The sequence below is a fragment of the Aquarana catesbeiana genome, linkage group LG07 (assembly GCF_042186555.1).
Source record: "Aquarana catesbeiana isolate 2022-GZ linkage group LG07, ASM4218655v1, whole genome shotgun sequence".
NCBI classification, from domain to species: Eukaryota; Metazoa; Chordata; class Amphibia; order Anura; family Ranidae; genus Aquarana; species Aquarana catesbeiana.
In genome coordinates this window covers 339,654,247-339,672,193 of record NC_133330.1, presented here as the reverse complement: position 1 = coordinate 339,672,193, position 17,947 = coordinate 339,654,247, and the positions used below count along the sequence as shown (strand labels likewise).

Below are 17,947 nucleotides of genomic sequence, written 5' to 3'. Positions count from 1 at the left end.
TTCACCTATAAAAAGGATAACAGGAAAGTGGAGTGAGAAGAGAAACAAAGTCAGCAACCTGCAGCACTAATGGGCTGCCAAGGCTGTTACTTATTACACACTTAATTATTGATGGGCCCAAATATCTGTGGCTTGCAGCATAATGAAAGTCTGGAGATGAGGACAGGAAAGAGTCAAAGAGCTGACACTCCAACCTGTCTGTATAGGAGATCTGCACGGGTTCTGGGGATCGGTGAACATTTTCCAACCAAAAAATCGTCCACTTATTTTTATTTATAAAGTGCTGAAATATATGATATAGGCATTAGATACACAGACATTCATTTCAATACTACATACACTCTATAAAGCCTGGAGCAAATGAAGAGGGCAAGAGCTTACAATCTATTCTATCTGTGTAAAAGGCAGTACACTGGAGGAGGAAGAGCTTACAATCAATTCGATTATAAGGGAAGATACACAGCAGGAAATCCTGCAATCCATTACGGGAGGATACAGTGGATAGAAGAGCTTACAATCTTTTAGACTATAAGCAAGGATACCAAGGGAAAAAGAGCTTACAATCTCTTAGGGTATAAGGGAGGATAGAGAAAGTGGTAGAGCTTACAATCTATTAGCATTTAAGGAAGGATACAGAAGGTAGAAGGGCCCTACAATCTATTAGAGTACAAGAGAGTATACCAAAGGTGGAAGAGCTCACAGTCTATAAGGGTATAATGGTAGAAGAACTTACAATCTATTAGAGATCACAGGCTGCATCAAAAGTATGGTTGCCCTCAAGGGGCTGGTTGTATCTGGCGTGTGCTACGTACAGAGCATAGAATTCAGCGATGTGCTTCCTACAGAGTGCAGAGTTCAGGAGTGCACTACGCACAAAGTGCAGAGTTCAGGAGTGCACTACGCACAGAGTGCAGAGTTCAGGAGTGCACTACGCACAGAGTGCAGAGTTCAGGAGTGCACTACGCACAGACTGCAGAGTTCAGGAGTGCACTACGCACAGACTGCAGAGTTCAGGAGTGCACTACGCACAGAGTGCAGAGTTCAGGAGTACACTACGCACAGAGTGCAGAGTTCAGGAGTGCACTACGCACAGACTGCAGAGTTCAGGAGTGCACTACGCACAGACTGCAGAGTTCAGGAGTGCACTACGCACAGAGTGCAGAGTTCAGGAGTGCACTACGCACAGAGTGCAGAGTTCAGGAGTGCACTACGCACAGAGTGCAGAGTTCAGGCGTGCACTATGTACAGAGTTCAGAAGTGTGCTATGTACAGAGTTTGGAAGTGTGCTATATAAGTAGGCTATAGTTCAGGAGTGTGCTATGTACAGCGTTCGGGAGTGTGCTATGTAAGTAGGACATAGTGTGCTATTGTACTAAGTAGAGAGTGCAGAGTTCAAGACTGCACTATGTTCAGGGATTAGGGATGCGTCATGCATCATAGGCAACCCCAACCCACCCCCTTTGCAATGCTTCCTTTCATCTCCACTTTCTCCTACCTGGTCGGCTCTAGTATCTTCCTGTGTAAGCAGCTCTACTTCCCATGCATTCGGCTCTAGTACCCCCCTCCCTCCATGTAGGTGGCTCTCCTCGCCTTGCAGAGAGATCATTCTCTCTCAAATTCTGCAGATCTGTTCCTGCTGTGCCCCACCATAAGTGCATGTAGGGATCGGTCAGATCTGGGAGCCGCTGAGAGCAAAGCTCTCATTTGTAACCAGGAAGGATACACAGGATACAAAAGCTTACAATCTATTAGGGTCTTAGGGAGGCTACAGACAGTAGAAGAGCTTACAATCTATTGGGATATAAGGGTGGATACAGAAGGTGGAAGAGCTTACAATCGATTAGGGGCTTAGGAAGGATACAGAAGATAGAAGAGCTTACACTCTATTAGGGTCTTATGAAGGATAGAGAAGGTAGAAGAGCCTACAATCGATTAGGGTCTTAGGAAGGATAGAGACGGTAGAAGAGCTTACACTCTATTAGGGTCTTAGGAAGGATACAGAAGAGCTTACAATCTATTGGGGTATAAGGAAGGATACAACAAATGATTATCGTGGTGAAGAGGTAAGTTGTTATTCTATATACATTTCTGAGGGGAGGAAGGAGATGGGTATGTGATAATGGTGACATTTCCCGGCTCTGGAAGAAGCGGTGATCTCGGAATGAGTTGGTAGTTGTAGAATACGAGGCGTGATCTATATCAGGCGTATCCTCTCTCGGCGCGGGAGATAACCTGCACAGCTGATAATTGCTCCCAGATCACAACCCTCCCCATGTCTCCTCTCTTATCATTTCTTTGTGTATTTACTGTAATTGTACTCATAAGTTTGAATGCTTCTAGCGAGATAACGGCATCACATGGCACGGCATAGGATCGCTCTTCTAGCTGGCACGTTGCCGGTTTAGGGCTGTACGTGCCGTATCACCTCAGCTCTGATAATCTGGGGAGAAAACAAAGGACGCTTGTGACCGGATTAGCGAGAAATACGCTGCAAAGATACAGCAACAATCCTTCAATTATCATCGCCCATACACCCACCGGGAGAAAAACTATCCATACCCGGAAAATGTCCGGTGTTCTCCGCAGTGTAGTGTGACCGGCTCTAATCATTGAGGGGGAGCTCATTCTTCACCAATTATTTATTTCATTCCGCAAAACAGAACATATAAATGCCTGGGCTGAGGTGTATGGGATCCTTTTCATATACACAGCGGCGGCCCATCCATTAGGGGCGTACGGGCACCGCCGGCCCCCCCCCCCTCCATCCATGCGTCCAGCCCCCTGGTCTACATACAGGGTGCCGGACTATGGATTCCAATGGCGGGGGGTGTTTTTTTGAAGCACGTGATAAGAGCCAGAGGCTCCAAAAAAAGGGTGAGCTAAGTTGTGTGACAATAGCGAATAAATATTCACTATGGCCACACTGATCTTCCTCCTGGCCAATCAGGAAGCGGGTCTTGAGACTCGTCACCCGGTTGGCTGAAAAGACTGGCGATCCTATTGGACGCCTTGTAGGAGGGAGGAAGCTCATGACGGAAGCTGATGAAGCTGAGGAGGAAAGGACACAGGAGCCGTAGCCCGCCACCGAGGAGGAGAGGACACAGGAGCCGTAGCCCGCCGCCGAGGAGGAGAGGACACAGGAGCCGTAGCCCACCGCCGAGGAGGAGAGGACACAGGAGCCGTAGCCCACCGCTGAGGAGGAGAGGACACAGGAGCCGTAGCCCACCGCCGAGGAGGAGAGGACACAGGAGCCGTAGCCTGCCGCCGAGGAGGAGAGGACACAGGAGCCGTAGCCCGCCGCCGAGGAGGAGAGGACACAGGAGCCGTAGCCCACCGCCGAGGAGGAGAGGACACGGGAGCCGTAGCCTGCCGCCGAGGAGGAGAGGACATGGGAGCCGTAGCCCGCCGCCGAGGAGGAGAGGACACAGGAGCCGTAGCCCGCCGCCGAGGAGAGGACACGGGAGCCGTAGCCCCCCGCCGAGGAGGAGAGGACACGGGAGCCGTAGCCCGCCGCCGAGGAGGAGAGGACACGGGAGCCGCTGCCCACAACCCCCCCTCTGGCCACCGCCGAGGAGGAAAGGACACAGGAGCCGCAGCCCACTGCCAAGGAGGAGAGGACACGGGAGCCGCTGCCTGCAACCCGCCTGCTGCCCACCGCCGAAGCCAAGGAGGAGAGGACACAGGAGCCGTACCCCGTAACCCACCCACTGCCCACGGCCAAAGCCGAGGAGTATTGCCGGCAATGGCACCGTTCGAATCGGTGCAGTGCCGCAACCGATTCCCAAAAGTAGTTCCTGCACTACTTTTAGCGACTGTCAAATCGCTGCTGAAGTCGGACTGCATTGCCTTATTGATATAATTTTCAATCCCGCAGCAGTGTGAACCTGGGCTGAATCTAGACCTGTACAAATATACAACTTCATTTCTTGTAACTTTTTAAATCAAAATCCTACACAAACTCTACAATGCACTTTGAACCATTTTTCTCAGTGTCTGTTGTCAGAAGAGCTGACAATCTAATGTTCCCATCATTTAAAAAAGAAGTATGGACAAACCTCTTATATTGGCCAAGCTTCTCTTTTGGGTCACAGGGGTACATGAATATGTGGTGATCATGTGGCGATAGACGTTTTACAGAAATGTATTGCAGCGCACCAAGCCCAATTGCACTGCAATGTAAGGCAGCACAGTTCATTGCATTGCCGTACATTGCAGTGAATGAAGTGTACATGAAGTGCACACTTAATGCATTAAGTTTTTTTTGTTTTTTTTTTTTAATAAAAACGAGCTGTGTAATGTGCTGAATCGCACCACACTGCCCCCCCTATCGCAGCCAGCAATACAGAGTGACCAGAGCGATGAATCGCTCCGGCTGCTCTGTGTTGCAGTGTGAATTGGCCCTTAGCCTGGGTTCACACCTGGGTGTTGCTGGACATCGCATGTGATTTACACAGGAATCGCACAACATTCCTGTGCACATCAAATTTGATGTCTGTGCCATACATTTTGTATTGCTCAAATCACTTCACATCCACACCAAAATGGCGCAGGACCCTTTATACTTTCCTGTACATGAATCACATTGCATGGGCGTTCACACCCATGCAATCTGATTCTTGATATCGCACTGCATTTTGCAAGTCGTTTTTTTTGGGGGGGGGGGGGGGGGGGGTTTGTAACATTGATGCCTGCAGCAGATCGCATGGACACCGTGAATTTTCAGGTGTGGGAAATGCACAGGAGTTGCTGCGTTTCCCATATTGCATCAGTGTGAACCAGGGCTCAGAGTCAGCTGATAATGATACAAGCCCGGGGAGGACCCCACATTATTGTTGGGTTCGATCCATCAGTCTTACAGCTGGGCTTTGCCTTTTAGCAGACAGCTGAAAGCTAGAGCCAGCTGGTCCCGCCCCCTCCTCGGCCCGGAGCTCCAGTGGGTGCTGGAGGAGCAAAGCGGGGTGCAGTGACTGGCTAACCTAAGCTGATCCGTCAGATTTCGGTCTGGGGGTCGGGGTGGGACAGCTGCAGCGTGGATAGAGGTTTGGTTTTTGTATCCTCCATAATTCTATATGGCTAGGATTGGGGTTGTGGGTGAAAATCCCTGCAGATGGGACATCTAACAGGAAGTAGTTCTATGACCCCGGTGCTGCAAGGTGAGCCTGTTCTGCACTCCGCTCCACCGCTGAACACACGCAGCCTTTTATCTCCACTGACAATGCGGCCCGATAATGCATTTGTACTTTTCTGTTTGTTTTTATGTAAATGTGATATCAGAGTTCTGCATATTAACAAATGGAAATGTGAGCCACATTAATGGCTTCATCCTGAGCATGGACGCCTACAACTTCCATGTACAGGCTCTCATTTGCATCGTATTTACATGCCTGGGACCAGGCGGCTTCCTGTGCAAAGCGAGCGAGGCTACAGAATTTTCCCTGAATATCACAGTGACACCAACCAAACCTCACAGTGACACCAACCTAACTTCCTAACAGAGACACCAACCTAACCTCCCAACAGAGACGCCAACCTAACCTCCCAACAGAGACGCCAACCTAACCTCCCAACAGAGACGCCAACCTAACCTCCCAACAGAGACGCCAACCTAACCTCCCAACAGAGACGCCAACCTAACCTCCCAACAGAGACGCCAACCTAACCTCCCAACAGAGACGCCAACCTAACCTCCCAACAGAGACGCCAACCTAACCTCCCAACAGAGACGCCAACCTAACCTCCCAACAGAGACGCCAACCTAACCTCCCAACAGAGACACCAACCTAACCTCCTAACAGAGACACCAACCTATCCTCCTAACAGAGACGCCAACCTAACCTCACAGTGACACCAACCTAACCTCCCAACAGAGACGCCAATCTAACCTCACAGTGACACCAACCTAACCTCCCAACAGAGATGCCAACCTAACCTCCCAACAGAGACGCCAACCAAACCTCCTAACAGAGACACCAATCTAACCTCCTAACAGAGACATCAACCTAACCTCCTAACAGAGACACCAACCAAACCTCACAGCGACACCAACCAAACCTCACAGCGACACCAACCTAACCTCCCAACAGAGACACTAACCTAACCTCCTAACAGAGACACCAACCTAACCTCCTAACAGAGACACCAATCTAACCTCCTAACAGAGACACCAACCTAACCTCACAGTGACACCAACCTAACCTCCTAACAGAGACACCAACCTAACCTCACAGTGACACCAACCTAACCTCCTAACAGAGACACCAACCAAACCTCACAGCGACACCAACCTAACCTCCCAACAGAGACGCCAACCAAACCTCCTAACAGAGACACCAATCTAACCTCCTAACAGAGACATCAACCTAACCTCCTAACAGAGACACCAACCAAACCTCACAGCGACACCAACCAAACCTCACAGCGACACCAACCTAACCTCCCAACAGAGACACTAACCTAACCTCACAGTGACACCAACCTAACCTCCTAACAGAGACACCAACCTAACCTCACAGTGACACCAACCTAACCTCCTAACAGAGACACCAACCTAACCTCACAGTGACACCAACCTAACCTCCTAACAGACACCAACCTAACCTCACAGTGACGCCAACCTAACCTCCTAACAGAAACACCAACCTAACCTCCCAACAGAGACACCAACCTAACCTCCCAACAGAGACACCAACCTAACCTCCCAACAGAGACACCAACCTAACCTCCCAACAGAGACACCAACCTAACCTCCTAACAGTGACGCCAACCTAACCTCCTAACAGAGACACCAACCTAACCTCCTAACAGAGACACCAACCTAACCTCCTAACAGAGACACCAATCTAACCTCCTAACAGAGACACCAACCAAACCTCACAGCGACACCAACCTAACCTCACAGTGACACCAACCTAACCTCCTAACAGAGACACCAACCTAACCTCCTAACAGAGACACCAATCTAACCTCCTAACAGAGACACCAACCAAACCTCACAGCGACACCAACCTAACCTCACAGTGACACCAACCTAACCTCCTAACAGAGACACCAACCTAACCTCACAGTGACACCAACCTAACCTCCTAACAGACACACCAACCTAACCTCCTAAACAGAAATACCAACCTAACCTCAGTGACACCAACCTAACCTCCTAACAGAGACACCAACCTAACCTCACAGTGACACCAACCTAACCTCCTAACAGACACACCAACCTAACCTCCTAAACAGAAATACCAACCTAACCTCAGTGACACCAATCTAACCTCCTAACAGAGACACCAACCAAACCTCACAGCGACACCAACCTAACCTCACAGTGACACCAACCTAACCTCCTAACAGAGACACCAACCTAACCTCCTAACAGAGACACCAATCTAACCTCCTAACAGAGACACCAACCAAACCTCACAGCGACACCAACCTAACCTTACAGTGACACCAACCTAACCTCCTAAACAGAAATACCAACCTAACCTCAGTGACACCAACCTAACCTCCTAACAGAGACACCAACCTAACCTCACAGTGACACCAACGTAACCTCCCAACAGAGAAAGCTTCAAGTGCCTGTGAAGCCCCCAACAATGAGCATCTCTCCCTTTTAGGCTGTGTTCACACTGGTGCCATACGGGTAACCCTGTGATTCCAGTGCACCTGACTCGCAGGCAGTTCACACTGCCCTATGCAAACCCTTAATGCCAGTTCACACCAGTGTGATCACAGACATCGCTTGTGAGTCGCACCACACTGCTGTGCAGATCACATTCAATGTCTGTGCGATGCGATCTCAGCCATACAGATTGTATTTGCATCGCATTCGGACCAAAATCGTGCAGGACCCCTTTTTTGTCCCCCCCTCTAGAATTGGATCTTATGGGTGTTCACACTCATGCGATCCGATTCCTGTCTGGATTGACAGTTTGCACTGCGATCTGTGAACCGATCTGGGGGTGTCATTAACTTTTGTATTGACACCCCCATCGGTTCGCATAGGACAATGTGAACTGCCTGCAAGTCAGGGGTGATGCGGAAACCCGCACTGGATTCGCAGGGTTTCCCGCATGAACCCAGCCCTAATGACACCGCCAGATCGGTTCGCATATCGCAGTGCGAACTGTCACTTCGAACAGGAATCGGATAGCACCCATGTGATTCGATTCTGGTGCGGACAAAAAATAAAATTAAAAAAAAAAAAAAAAGGGTCCTGCACGGTTTTGGTCCGAATGCGATGCAAATTCAGCCATACAATATGCCAGCAGTGCGGTGCGAATCACATGCGATGTCTGTGATCGCGCTGGTGTGAACCGGCACTTAGTCTGGTAAATATATCACTAAGGCTGAATTTACACTCTCCGAAGAGCGTTCTGCAATTGATCACTTTTTAGAAGCATTTGACAGGCGGTGAGAAGGTGAGGTTATACACGGCGGCACGGCTTGAATGGACATTTTCTACTCCCAATTCTGCAAACCGCAAAATGCACTGGAAAACGCTTAGGTGTGAACCCAGCCTGAACCAGAGCACTCAGAATCAAGTGCAGCTGTGCATAGTAACCAATCAGCTTCTAACTTCAGCTTGTTAAATTAAGCTTTGATAATAAGCCCCCCGTTCACACCAGTGCAGCTTTGAAGTCGCCCTACTTCAGCCCGATTTTAAAGCTGCACAACAGCGCAATTTGCACTGACCGTTTTATAGCGGCTTGCAATTTCATACAACAGAAGTCTATGCAAGCTGCAACGAGATCTGCAAAAAAGTAGTGCAGGAACCTTTTTCTGAGCCGCGGCAATCTGAACAGTTCCATTGATGACAATGGGGTGCGACTTGGAACTGTCAAATTGCACTGGTGTGACCGGGGGGGGGGGGGTCAGGGCTAAAACCTGGAAGCTGAGCTGCACCAGATTCTGTGTGCTCCAGTTTTAGTAGATCCCCCCTCCCCCCAATGTGTTCTATAGGTGGGGGAGGGGGGTTGACAGGAGCCGATTAATAACCCGAAAGCTAGCGGGAACCGCGGGATCCTTCTCAGCCGTGCGAACCGACGAAAGCCCGTGGCGATGAACAGGTCCGACCGACGTCATCAACTCTCACTGGGGACAAAAATTAAACACGGATCCTTCCAAAACTGACAAACGAGAGCCGGAAATAGAACAGCCTAAATAGATCACAGCTGAAAATTCTCTTTTTTTGGAACCTCCCCCTCTCTCCAGAATACAAAGTCTCTCATCTCCGCGGTCAGGTGGGAATACGCCGCTCATCCGCCGCTCCATATTTGACAAGCCGCAGGGCCTGACTCGATTGTCTGCGGCAGGCGAACCGCGTTGCCCGTGATCCAGGCAAGGTGAGCGCTATAAATCCATCCACATACAATGATTGTTCTTGTTGGGTGATAACATTTCAAACAGAACCGCGCGTATTATTTTATTAAGCAATGACTCCGATGTTCACCAAACATTCACTGCCAGTGAATCTTCCAGGTCCATGTGCTTAAAGAAGTACGGGGAAAGCTCATTTGGCTGTTCTTCTCCTGTTCATTCTGCACTCCTGTGACCTGTTTTCAGCAGAGTGGGTTGAAGTTCGCTCTCTGCTGATGTCACAGAGTCGGGCCAGGCTCGGTGTCATCACGACCACGGAGTCGGGATCCGGCCAGATCCCTAGACCGACACCCAGCTCAGCGAGCCGACTGCTCCTGCCCCCTCCATAGCTCAGTGCTTCAGTGAGCGGAGGGGGGGCAGAGTACAGAGCCGCTGAGAGGCTGACCCAGCCGCTCCTGCCCCCACCCCCTCCACAGCCCAGTGCTCCAGTGAGTGAGGAGGGGGGCCAGAGCAGAGAGCTGCTGAGAGGCTGAGCCGACCACTCCCGCCCCCTCCACAGCCCAGTGCTCCAGTTAGCGAGGAGGGGGGCCAGAGCAGAGAGCCGCTGAGAGGCTGAGCCGACCACTCCCGCCCCCTTCACAGCCCAATGCTTCAGTGAGCGAGGGATGGAGCAGAGAAGAGAGCCGCTGAGAGGCTGAGCCGACCACTCCTGCCCCCTCCACAGCCCAGTACTTCAGTGAGTGGGCGGGGGGGGGGGCAGAGCAGAGAGCCGCTGGAGCTGACCACTCCCGCCCCCTCCACAGCCCAGTGCTCCAGTGAGCGGGGGGGTGCACAGCACAGAGCTGTTGAGAGGCTGACCGGGTCGCTCCCGACCCCGCCCCCTCCACAGCCCAGTGCTCCAGTGAGCGAGGGGGTGGTGGTGGTGGTGGGGGCAGAGCAGAGAGCTGTTACTGAAGTCAGGGAGCTATGAGAACTGAGCGATCTGCAATGTTTGATCACTCAATTCTTAGTGTTAGAGGCACCAGAAGACTGATGCTGCATCCACCTTAAGGGGTTGTAAAGGTAAAAATGTTTTCACCTTAATGCATTCTATGCATTAAGGTGAAAAAAACTTTTGACAATACCGCCGCCCCCAGCCCCCCCATTTTACTTACCTGACGCCTCGAATCTTCGCTGCTCGTTCTCGTCATCTCCACTGCAGCTCAGCCTGGTCGCTGATTGGCTGCAGTGGATGGATTGAAAGCAGCTCAGCCATTGGCTCGCGCTGCTGTCAATCACATCCGATGACGCGGCGCGCCGGGGGCGGGGCCGAGTGATACAGCGAGTGGCTATAGCTGCCGGCTGTATCACGGGAGCGCGCCCGCAAGCACTCACCACCATGCGAGGGAGCTCGCATTAAGGTGGTGAATGCTTGCGGGGAGGAGCTGAAACAGCCGCCGAGGGACCCCAGAAGACCAGGTTCGGGGCCACTCTGTGCAGAACGAGCTGCACAGTGAAGGTAAGTATAACATGTTTGTTATTTTAAAAAAAAAATAATTTTACCTTTACAACCCCTTTAGTAAGTAAGATTAGTAAAACAAACAAACATATTTTTCTTTTAAAGGGTGACTCCACTTGTAGGAAAAAAATAGCAAAAAATATAATAATCTAACGTATACAATTGGGACACAAGTCACATTGTAACTGAATGTTATTAAAATGACCTTTTCTTTTCAATCTGCAGCCGCTGTTATTTTCTGTAAAATGCAATATGGCCACCTGGAGGCGTCCTGTACACAAATGGTGTAGGGAACGCTCCCCAGATATGTCATTTCCTGGTTGTGCGATTAGCTCACTGATTTTCCCAGAAGTCTGCACTAAGATAAAAGTCAAATTTTGGGCATCCCCTGCAACAAAAAATGTCATTTTTGGTGAGCTACTCCCATTAAGAAATCATTTCTAAAGCATTTGCAGACCCTGCCACTTTCCTCATTAGAGCCCTGCAAGTGCAGCAGCTGACTGATCATTACAAAGTCACTCCCATTCACTGTGTGCATGGCCACAGACAAAAAAACAGCTATTTCTTCAGAATAACAAAAAAGGTAGGAATCTGCAATAAAGTTTCATAAAATCTCTGCAACGTATATAGATCAGGCAGAGGGGAGGGTCTACAATGTGTGGCAGAACTGTGTAAATCTCAGGACTGGATGGACTGAATTATAAATCCTTGGGAAGGTGGGGAAAAAAATATAAATCTAAAAATAATATTTGATTTGTGCATTTAGCGGGCTGCTTTAAAAAAATGGAAATCCCAGTTAAGAAGCTAATCTGTACATGTGTGACGGCGGATTTAACGAGTTAAGCGTCTGACAACAGAGCGCCAGTGTTGGTGTAGCGGGTGAAATGAAACACACACACAATGAATACATATTGTTATGTTTAATCTAGAAGATAAGGAGACATAAAAGGCCATTGTACCGGGTCTCACCATACTGGAACGCCGGGTCAGCCCTTCGGAAAGGTCACCGTCTGAACCCCGAGGCGTCACTTTCCTCCCAACAAACCCAACCATTCTCAGGGCTAAAAATAGGCCTTGGAAAAAAAAAAAAAAACCCGTAAAAGACAATTTACTAGAACCACAGCCAAGTCTATGTTGGAACGTGTCCAACACCTCAACGCCGGCTCTCTGCAGAGAGGAGACAACACAAGATCCGCGGACAACGCAAACAGATGGCCGATGAAACGGGGAATCGCCGGGATATTGTTTTTGAATCACCAGACAAGTGAGGAAGAGTTTGGAGCGAGTTCAGATTTAATTCAGGTGTACCCCCCCCTCCCCCGAGCACACTCTCCGGAATAATCCCAAAATACACCAATAATCCGCGTCACCAACTGTCACTTCTCCAGACTTTGCTACATTCCCAGTATTTGTTATGAGACTTTTATTCTGATTCGTCTTCCCTTCCCTTCTCAAACGGAAGGTGGAGGAGCGCAAGGTCTCTAACATCCACCAGCTCTGTGATGTCATCATGGAGGAGGGGAAGAGGACTCCGATGGTAACCTGTGAAGCTCTGGTGACCTCCATGCCCAAGAGGGTTAAGGCAGTGCTGGAAAATAATGGTGGCCACACAAAATATTGACACTTTGGGCCCAATTTGGACATTTTCACTTAGGGGTGTACTCACTTTTGTTGCCAGCGGTTTAGACATTAATGGCTGTGTGCTGAGTTATTTTGAGGGGACAGCAAATTTATACGGTTATGCCCCGTACACACGGTCGGACATTGATTGGACATTCCGACAACAAAATCCATGGATTTTTTCCGACAGATGTTGGCTCAAACTTGTCTTGCATACACACGGTCACACAAAGTTGTCGGAAAATCCGATCATTCTGAACGCGGTGACGTAAAACACGTACATCGGGATTATAAACGGGGCAGTAGCCAATAGCTTTCATCTCTTTATTTATTCTGAGCATGCGCGGCACTTTGTGCGTCGGATTTGTGTACACACGATCGCATTTTGTTGTCGGAAAATTTTATAGCCTGCTCTCAAACTTTGTGTGTCGGAAAATCCGATGGAAAATGTGTGATGGAGCCCACACACGGTCGGAATTTCTGACAACAAGGTCCTATCACACATTTTCCGTCGGAAAATCCGACCGTGTGTACGGGGCATAATACAAGCTGTACACTCACTACTTTACATTGTAGCAAAGTGTCATTTCTTCAGTGTTGTCACATGAAAAGATAGAAGAAAAGATTTACAAAAATGTGATGGGTGTACTTACTTTTGTGAGATACTGTATATATATTAGAGAAGAAAAAAAATAATTTAATGTGTTTATAGATTTTACAGTATATTTTTATTAAATGTTTATTTTTTTTGGTTTGATTTTTGAGAGGTTTCCAACAACTATTAGTAAGTTTATAGAATGTGTTGGGCACATATTATTAAGCCCATGCCCAAATGCACTGTTAATTTGAATGATATATGGAGATCGTGACGTCACTACTAACTTATATGTATTTATTGGTGCCAAATGTCCTCTTCTGAGGAATCTGATCAGATAATTAAGTATATTTCTTCAGTGTTGTCACATGAAAAAAGATAAGAAAAAGATAAAATATTTACCAAAATGTGAGGGGTGTACTCACTTTTGTGAGATACTGTGTGTATATATATTATTTACAGTATATTACCAAAAGTATTGGGACACCTGCCTTTAAACACACATGAACTTTAATGGCATCCCAGTCTTAGTCCGTAGGGTTCAATATTGAGTTGGCTCCGCCCTTTGCAGCTATAACAGCCTCAACTCTTCTGGGAAGGCCATCCACAAGGTTTAGGAGTGTGTCTATGGGAATGTTTGACCATTCTTCCAGAAGAGCATTTGTGAGGTCAGGGACTGATGTTGGACGAGAAGGCCCGGCTCACAGTCTCCGCTCTAATTCATCCCAAAGGTGTTTTATCGGGTTGAGGTCAGGACTTTGAAGGCCAGTCAAGTTCCTCCACCCCAAACTCGCTCATCCATGTCTTTATGGACCTTGCTTACAAAGAGTTGTACAAAGTTTCTCTTTAGATCTGGAGTTTTCCTTTAACCTGTCAGCTTCTCTATGGTATGTGGATCTCCTAGATGTTGGGGGGGGGGGCTAAAAAATAAAAACAAAATAGGAAACCTGCGGTAATGAGACGCAGCAGATGGAGTCATAAATCCTGGCATTCTCCCGAGAGCGTATTTGTAATGCAAAACACTGAATTCAAGATGCGACCCATGGATACAAGGAAGCAATCACAACCACGCTGATTAAACAAGGCCCGAGCCTCGGCATGGCTAGATGAATACTAAACAGAAACAAGGGGACCTTGGAGAGGAGGAACGCTTCATTAAACGCCGTCCGGCCAGAAATCCATCACTTCCCGCCTTGTCCCCAGCGGAGGCCCGGACCGCCAATCCGGCAGTGCTGGGATCTGCCATAGGAGCCTCAGTACGCTGCTCAGCCTCAGTCAGGGAGGAGATACTGAAGCAGCATCTCCATTCTTTATAAAGTTTATTTATGTACATAAATATTGGGCTGGCATCATATGTCCGGGTTCTGTCTGGGTGTTACAAAGCCACTTATATGTGGTATATTAAAGAAGACCAGTCAGTAACTTTACAAGTCTCTAGTACTAAATTCCAGGCTATTCACAATACTCAGCAACAGTTTAATTCTCCAGACATTGAATCTTTAAAAAGCCATCCTTGTGCTCCAGTCAGTGACTTTGCCTAGGCTGAGATGTCATCAGTCTGCTGCAGTCTCCCCTTCCCCAGTGATCAGACTGTACATTGTAACTTTGTAGAAGGAGGAGGCATTTCCTCAGTCTCTCCTCCCCCAGTGATCCAGTATCCTTAATACACCAAATGGAATTGTGTGCAAAACCTGGGACAGAATGCCAACACAGTGCCCACACTGACATTTTTAAATAAAATCTGTCCATTTTTATGACATATCTTATTTTAGTCCCAATGACATCACTGGGTCTCTGTACTCCTCTATGCAATGCAGGCAGATTGTGGCTGGTGTCCACTTGCCGACTGCCCCATAGCACATATTGCTGCTACAGGGCGGCCACACTGTGCAGGATTACATAATATATTATAATATACATATTATACACACACACACACACGTGATCCCGCACCTCCGGGGATTGGGCACGAGCGCGCATTGCTGGCGGCTCAATCCTGCTGCAATTTTACACAGTGGGACCCGATATCCTCCGGCACCCACTGACCATTCTGTACACAGGCACAATGGAAATCTGCCTATGTAAGGCTCCTTTCACAATTGTGCGACTTGTCGTGCAACTTGGGACTGCGAAGTCACATGACAAGTCATACCCCATGATTTCCAATGAGTACCGTCCATATCTGTGCGTCTTCAAGCCGCAGCGACTTCAAAAGTAGTCCCTGCATTTGTGGGGGGGGGGAATCAATTTTAATTGGGTACAGCATCGCACGACCGTGCAATTGTCAGTAAAAGTAACACAGTGCTGTATCGCAAAAAATGGCCTGGTCATGAAGGGGGGTAAATCTTCCGTAGGTGAAGTGGTTAAGCTCCCTAAATGATAATCTATAGTTGGTTTGCTGAGTGTTGTAGTTATTAGTGATGTTCTAATGACCAGACTGAAGGGAAGGCCGGAGTTGAATATGGGATGTGATGAATGTTAATGAGGCCGCAGCGGGCGGAGGGTCATCACAACACAACCCTCCAGGAAGGGGAATTTGCTGGAAATACAATCGTGTAGTTGGGCGCTCCTATGAGGTGTGTGGGCTACGAGTGGTGAATGAAGACGTGTTATTTATAGACAACAGACCTCCAGCTATTTTTATCCAATGTGTGGCGTGCCAAGAGGAAGCAAACCGTCACCGTCACTCCTTCCAGTTTAGCACCGCTGAGATGACGGCTACACTGCAATCTGGAGCGGAGTTCCACCGCCATGGAGATCAGACAGGGACAGGTACACGGGACAATTCATATGAGAGGGGCGGGGGGAGGGGGAGCATTTCAGGGAAGTAGTGCTGAACATTTGGAATCAATATGATCCCCGGGATATAGATCAGCTAATAAAATGGTGACAACTGTCCAAGAAGATATTTCCCTCCCTTTTGGATATATCCTTCTACTGTTGTGTTTACATACAGGAAGTGAAGTGAAGTTAAAGCGGAAGCAAACCCATCCATAAAACAGTTTCATTTCTGGCACGTGCCGGAGATGTAACACTCCCATTGGCTGTGCTTTCAACCAAACTGTCAAACCATCCAATGACTGGTGTCATAATGAATCACATGTGTGGCATCATGGCAGTTGTGGATTAAACAGAGGCCAAGATGGCAGCTTCCTTGGCTGAAAACGATAGGGGGGTTTACTTACACTTTAAGGGAACCCCCCCAATGGAACACAGGTGAAACAAAATACCTAATAGAGGTTAATTACCTTCCCCTCTCCACCCAAAACGAAAAGCAAAAGTTTTGGCTTTAGATACACTTTGCTGTATTCTCCAATGTCTTTGTACATTTTTGCTCATTTATATGGATCTAAAAAAAAAATAAATAAAAAGGAAGAAGAAAAAAAAAAAAAAAAAGAGGTGTCTTTCACACATCTGCACACTGAAAACCTTCTTGTGTGCTTTTTTTTTGACAGAAAAGAAAAGACAACCAAAAAAAAAAAAAAAAAAAAAGGCGAGAAAACACTTCCGAAAACCACGTTAGAGATAAAAACGGAAAAGGTGTAAAAGAAGAAGTCCTAATGATCAAAACCATTTATCAGGCAGACAAATATAAATCTGTCTGAATGAGTGACTTTGCAGGAACGTGAGCGATGTGCGTGTTTCACATCAGATATTGTGGAAGGACGAGCAGAAGATACGGACGAGGAATGTCAATTGTCTTCTAGGTTAAAGTCCTCGAGTTTCCTGCCAATCTGCAGCCATATACTACAACTTCAACGGTCCCTGAAAAAAAAAAATGTCCTCACCACAACGTGTAAAAAGACGGCATCAAAGCAAGATCGGTAAACAGGAAATATCATGTAAAATAAAAATCATAAGACTGTATTATACCCTTCACATGGGATACCCCGACACATAAAAACAAACTCCCAGCAGCCCCCCGATGAAGTCGATTACAGCGATACGCGTTGGGCGTCCTTGTACTAGTCCTGCCGTTACCACCCCACACGGTCTTGTTTCCAGCTGGCCGGGGTTTGCACCACCATTCCTCCCCTGCACCCGGGCATTTATGATTACATTTTACCTGTAGTTAGTCTTCACCAGTGAGGATTATTACTATTATTATTATTATTATTATTATTATTAGGATTTATATATGGTATTTTACTATTTATAGTTTTCCTTTCAGAACATATCACACAGATGTGTAGGGTGATACAAATATGTTACTTTTTATTTATCATCAATTATATTTTTATCATTTATTTTTCACAATATAGTCATTTATTTATTTCAGGTACTTGTATAGCGTCGTCAATTCACGCAGCGCTTTACATATACATTGTACATTCACATCAGTCCCTACCCTCAAGGAGCTTATCTCCTTAATTTGATTTTTTTTTTACGTTATACCCACATGTGATTTAGGGGTGTACTTATGCTGTATTCATTTAGTATGTGTTGTATACATTTGACCCGGGTCATACAAGTTCACAGAATAAAGGTGGGTACACACTAAGAAAATCGGGCGAACAATCTTCTGGTTTTCCTCGAGGTCTCACAGTAAGTCTAAAATGAGAATGGAAATAATGTACAACAAAGGCTTTTTTTTTTTGGATGCTTATTGTTTCTGATCATGCGCTGTCTTTCCTATCAAACTTTTCTTGTATGAAAACAGTACATATTGAACGAAAATTGTTTTTTTCGGATGTCTAAAGGTGTGTACACACTATCCGAAAAAATCGAATGATCGCGCCTCCTATGGAATTTTCTCATAGTGTGTACCCAGCTCTTCATAGTTTTACTTTGTTTCTTCTGACACACCCCAGATGATGAAGTGCATTTAGCCCTTTGTCCTGTTTTTTTTTTTTTTTTAAACTTTAAAGAATTTTTATAATTTTTTTTTTTTTTGTTTGCAAATGAACAAAGATGAGATC

The 17,947-nt window shown here is 47.3% G+C and overlaps 1 protein-coding gene and 1 long non-coding RNA gene across 2 annotated transcripts in view; one reads left to right on the top strand and one right to left on the bottom strand.

Moving 5' to 3' along the window:
- The window catches only part of PTPRF (protein tyrosine phosphatase receptor type F), a gene marked incomplete in the record, with an annotated part of 622,098 nt that overhangs the window by 348,995 nt on the left and 255,156 nt on the right, over positions 1–17,947 (bottom strand).
- LOC141103869 (uncharacterized) lies at positions 15,283–16,534 on the top strand. The gene is made up of 2 exons (XR_012235388.1): positions 15,283–15,800; positions 16,484–16,534. It is a non-coding gene; the product is annotated as an uncharacterized lncRNA (long non-coding RNA).